The 5,800-nt window shown below is 33.1% G+C and overlaps 1 long non-coding RNA gene across 1 annotated transcript; it reads right to left on the bottom strand.

Annotated features, from left to right (window-relative positions):
- Window positions 1-20: 20 nt before the first annotated feature.
- Window positions 21-547, bottom strand: LOC118734131. The gene is made up of 3 exons (XR_004992343.1): window positions 355-547; window positions 218-285; window positions 21-150 (listed from the first exon to the last, which is right to left on the bottom strand). It is a non-coding gene; the product is annotated as an uncharacterized LOC118734131 (long non-coding RNA).
- Window positions 548-5,800: the final 5,253 nt, after the last annotated feature.

Raw genomic sequence — 5,800 nt, 5'->3', positions numbered from 1 at the left:
TCGAGTGCTTCAAAGCCCACTTCGCCCGTTTCATCACCATCGACTGCCTGCACAGTTGTTATCTTAATTATGCGCTCTTCCAGCGGTGACAGTACTTTGGCCCGGCTCAAACCGTTTATACCACTTCTCTGCGCTGCCTGCCTTATCGCACTATATTTTGTGCGAGTATGAAGTCTGTTTGTAGGTATTAAAACAAAACATTAAAAAAATAACTTACCGTTTCACAGAACGAGAACTGACCCCCAGGTCTGGATTAATTAACCTTTCATAGATTTCTTTGTGGTCCTGTGTAATTGATTAAAATTTGAAAACGTTCGCCTTGATAACTAGGTTAAACTTTGTTTATCCACTTACCGATTTGTCAACGCATTATACGAGTGTGGACCAATCCGTTTTTAGCACCATCCACCTATCGATAAATAAGTGTGCCAGCTGAAAAATTTATTTTTTTCTCTTGAGTTTCCATTCAGATACTAAATTTCGAATACTTATAACCAGGGACGTGAACCGGATGAAAAATTTGTTTGGTTCGGTTCAGCGGGTCGAACCATTTTTTGCACTTTTGGATTGGTTCGCCAAAGCGGTTTTTTTGGTCTTTGAACCGGGGTTTCGGTTCGGTTCAACGGTTCGAAAAACAAAAAAATTACGCGCAAGTTTAAGTGTCAAGTGTCAAGTGCAACAACGCGCAAGGTTAAGGGTATGAGATGGGTTGCCTTTACATTTGATATTGTCACATGGTAAACCAACATGATGGGTATTACCATGTTTACCAAAAAGAAAAAAAAGTGAGTACATTTATCTATTGAAAATTGGTTGAGACGAACCTTTCAATATTTATAGAAAGTGGTTCGGTTTTCGGTTCGGATCAAACATTTGTGAAACATTTCGGTTTCGTAATGGTTCAGTTAATTAATAGAAAAGAGCGGTTTTCCGGTTCAAAACCGGTTCGGTTCAAAACCGGTTCACGTCCGTGCTTATAACTCTGGCCCCTATTATGAGTTGCATTCGATCTTCGACTGTGGTCGAAAGTGCTGTTTAAACGAATTTTCATTTGGTATTATGGCGCTCATTCGATGAAGAATAGCGCTATTGTGAATTTCGCTCGTTTAGGTTGTTCACAATAGTATATTTTTCACCGCGGAGAAGCTTTGTTTACAAATCGAGCAAACTAAATAATGTGGTTATACATATGGACATATGTAAATTTGTGCAAATTAAAATGAAATAAAAAAGAAAGCGAGTTTATAAAAACTTGGTAAAAAAAATTTTAATTAGTACAACGGAGTTCTGGTTGAACGATTCGTCAGAGGATGAGAGCTTAGAAAACTAAGTGCAGTCTTTCGAATATGTTTTGACATACAATATATATAAGAAATTTTGTGATCCAAATCTATTTAAAATATATTAAAACTAAACAACTCTATGATTTTGTTCTCAGAGATCGTGCCAACAGCGTATTGGCGATTTTATTTCTTAAGTAAAACTAGACTTTCGAGCTTATGTTTAGTATTCATTACGTTAAAACTGCATGAAATTAACAAAAAAATTTTAAAACTAGTTTCTAGCCGCCAAAAAGTGGAAAACAAATGCAAAATCATACATTTTTCACAATGTTCTAACACTTCGCTACACCAACGAAAGCAAAGTTCTGTTCAACAGAAAATTCGAAACTCTACGAAAATTTGGACACGCTTGCATAGCTCATATACGAATTTCACTTTCGATCTTCGATCTTCTGGAATTATTTTCAAGAGTATGTTATGTAGAATATATTACTTTAACGCCATTTTTAAAAAATCAAACTGTAAAACAGGAAATCTTAGTAAAATTTAATAATCCAGAATAACTACTTTATTAACATTTTTTAATATAATCTATGAATGGCACACCTTCCTATACTACATTTTATAATATTAGAGATTTAAAATTATTAGAAAAAATATCATTGCCCTAAGATATGCGGTAAAGCAAATACATCGTGCAAAAGAAAAAAAACCATGCTCAATCATCAGTTTGACTCATTGGTGTTTTAGCTAGTTTTGGGATTACAGCGAGTGTGTATTTTTTCAGATCTGATAAAACACTACAGCAGCTCTTATTATAATATATTTTCTTTTGAAAAATACCCAACAGATATAGCAATTTTGACCATATACCTACGAAACTATGCATAATCACCAAAATCAGAAGTTCCTGAGACATGCCCATATGTGCTTTTATATACATATTTCCATAACAACTTCAAGATATCAAAATGCGTAGAACTCAATGTTAAAGCTAATCAAGTAGATAATGAGAAGGCATTTTTCATCATATATGCAATCTACAAGCAAATTGATAAGAAATGTATAATCCCTGCTGTAAGCCCGGGCCAGCCAACGCTAAATCACCATGTACGTCTACAGCGACAATTGCACTAGTGCAAATGTCGACAAAGGTTTCTTTTTTGCAGGAGTACGAACTCGCCATAGGCAATGACTGTAGCGTTTTTGTGTGTAAATTGTCTACAACAGCAGTGCTTCTTGTGAAGGTGAACGTAAATAATTAATAAGTCACATACACATATACGTAAGTATGAGTAAACGAAAATATAATAGACAAATTAGAAAACAATCCGTATTATATAAAAACAGAGGCCGAATGCCCAAAAGTGATAATGAAAAGGACGCTAATATTTCTGAAATTGCAAATGAAATTTTTGAAAATGAAGGAGATTTATCTGAGTGTGGAAATAATTTTGGGACTCCAAAGTTAGCATTAGTGGACAAATTAAAAAAGTGGTACACAGGAACAGCTCCTTCTAGAGAATGTTTGTAAAAACTGCTTAAAATTTTGCATGACGAAGGCCTGGATGTTCCACTTTCAGCAGAAACTTTGTTGGGAAAAAGGGAGCAGATTATTCAGCCCTATTCTGAATAGAAACTTCCTAGGAATTTTTCCTCATTTTTCTTTCCTGCTATCATGCCCTATTCTCCTATTCTAAACGATCTTCGAAAAAGGGAAAATGTATTTCGCGAAAAAAGTAGGTATTGTAGGTATGTCAAAAAGTAGGAGAATTGATTTCGTTATTCTGGGACATGATTCAATAATACAAGGTTAGATAATTATTGACAGCCGCGGTTTGACGCTCCCTTACAAAAGTTTGCATTTACCAGAGCTGTAAAATGATTGAATCAATAGGATCTGCATTCACTCGACATTCTTTTCAAAATTTTGATTGTTTGTTTGTATAAAAAAAGCCTCATTCCTGAGTGGCTTAAAATGCTTGAAAACAAATAAACTGTGTTGTGTTTTTGAATGGTAGATTGACATTCAGTATGGATTGTGAATGTAACAGAAGCATTCGCACACACACATGATTGTATATTTAAAATGAATGCACACGTTTTTACCATTCAGTACTAATACTTTTTTCCCAGGGTTGAAATATTTTATACTTTAAAGTTTAAACATATCTGGAATTGAAAAAAAACATATATGTATACGTATGTATGTATTTCAACACGTATGTATAGACGTTTTCTGACATTAACCCATGGCTAATGACTGGTGCGAAATCAGTCCAAACAAACATCGCAACCCTCGAGCACAAAGGACACATCTTGATACATACATTTACATATATTACATTCGAAACTAGTGAACTGTATATAGAAATATAAAACAGTGTCAATAGAATTGAGTTTTTAAAACTCTTGCTTGAAAAAACTTAAGAATTTCATTACCGGCATCTGTCCCTTCGTATTATAGACTTTTAGAACTATAAAAGGTCTATTCTGCACGTAACCGAAGATTTTTTAACCGGAAAATTTTATTACCAAAAAATGTTACCTGTTCATGTCACCGCGATTCTAGGAACGTTGGTAATGCTATATATTCAGCAATTCAGCCATGAAGAATTGTGGAAATTCTGGCATTGCATATTTCACGGGGCGGGGCAATATTTTGTTACCAGCTTATGAGATGGTAACAAAATTTACCGGTTACATGAGTACACCAATTGCGAAAAGGGTTTAAAAATTGATTGTAGACATTTTTTCGCAGAATATATGTATATATAAATTTAATTTGTATGATTTTTTTTCTATTAATTTTTTTCTTCAGTTATCAAATTTGAAAACTTTCAAAACGAAATTTTATAGGATTCTTGTTTTCTTTAAAGAGGGGTTGAGGAGTTACATTGTAAAATTTTTTTTTATTAATTATTAATTAAAAGGTGTACTATTTAAACATATTTACTACGCACTTCTGCAGTAGGGTACTATAACTTTTCTCACGTAACGGATATTTGGAACAACCAAAATCGAGATAGATATATACTACATTTATGTACATACGTATGTATATACCGTAAATGCCCAGAATAAAAAGAGAAGTTGATTAGTCCATCTCCGTCTGTCTGTCTGTCCGTTTGTTTGTGTACACGATAACTCTAGGAAAAGTTGAGATATCGGAAGAAAATTCGGCACGCGGGTTTCCCTTTATGCAGGGCAGAAGCGTATTGAAAATACAAAAATTAAACCATAACCTGGTCCCTCCCATAAAACGGTAATTTCGAAAAATTCAAAAAATTCAATATTTCCTTAATTACAGAAAACAAATTGCTAAAAAAGTCACATGTTTATTATTATACATTTTTGAAAAATGGGACATATTTCTAACTTTTGAAATCAATTTGCTCAAAACATACATTTAGAATAATGTTTAAAGAAATAATTACACCCGAGCGCATTTGTGCACATGGGTATTATAACTTTGTTCGCATAGCGGTTGTTTGTTGTCTAGCCCTTCAGGTTAATAAAGATTGTAGAAAACGATTTTTGCTTGTGTGGGGTCCCGTTTGATTCCCAAAATTGGAAGGAACTGATTTTTTCAAATTGCAACACCTAATAAATAAATTATTTCTAAAATAGGTTACAGCAGACAATGTTTAATCATTTTTTATTAATATACCGACACCTGATTGGAAGATCAACCTATCTCGGCAGCCAATTCAAAAACGCCCTAACTCAGAAAACTTTTTATGAAAGTCCTACTTCAGAATTTGGTTGAAGAACGCCCTATCTCAAATGAAAATATATTGAAAATTTGCCGAGGTAGGGCGTTTTTTGAACCGCATTCTGAGATAGGGCGTTCTTCAACAAAATTCTGAAATAGGGTGTTCTAGAACAGTTTTTTGAGATAGGGAGTTTTCGAACTGGCTGCCGAGATAGGTCGATCTTCCACTTAGGTGTCGATATGTAGTTTTGATGTTAACAAACAAACCAAAACTTGGGTTAAAAAGCGTGCTCAATGAAATGGGTATAAATTATTAAATATTGCACTTTCGGAAAAGGATGTTAATGAAAATAGGGACCAACGAATTTTGTTAAATATTTTTTTTGTTGGAAATGTTGATAATTTGTGGCTTATTGTAAATGAAAAAACCTCCACAAACCAACGAATTCGATTTTCGAATCTTTATTAAATGCTTGACCCAATAGCGACGAAAAAAAGTACGAAGAAATTTGTATCAAAAATTTTTATAATTAAATAATGAAATGTATATGTATGTCTAAATTTAGAACCAGAAGCTCTTAAATTTGTTAGTTTATATTAACTTATATATGTATGTACTAATTTATGCATTATGCATTATTAATGGTGTATTGGTAACACTTATTTGGAAAGCTGACAATTTTCTAAACAGAGATGTTAAAATCATTAATAATTTATATTTTTCATAATGACATTCTAACGACACGTTCACTAAAAAATATTTCTCCAATTAATATTTTTTATTCTTATAAATCCTTGTACA

This window comes from Rhagoletis pomonella, unplaced genomic scaffold (genome assembly GCF_013731165.1).
Source record: "Rhagoletis pomonella isolate Grant_MI unplaced genomic scaffold, Rhpom_1.0 Rhpom_scaffold_00001, whole genome shotgun sequence".
In the NCBI taxonomy this organism is placed as follows: domain Eukaryota; kingdom Metazoa; phylum Arthropoda; class Insecta; order Diptera; family Tephritidae; genus Rhagoletis; species Rhagoletis pomonella.
The sequence above is the reverse complement of the archived record's forward strand: the minus strand, read 5'-3'. Positions and strand labels throughout refer to the sequence as shown.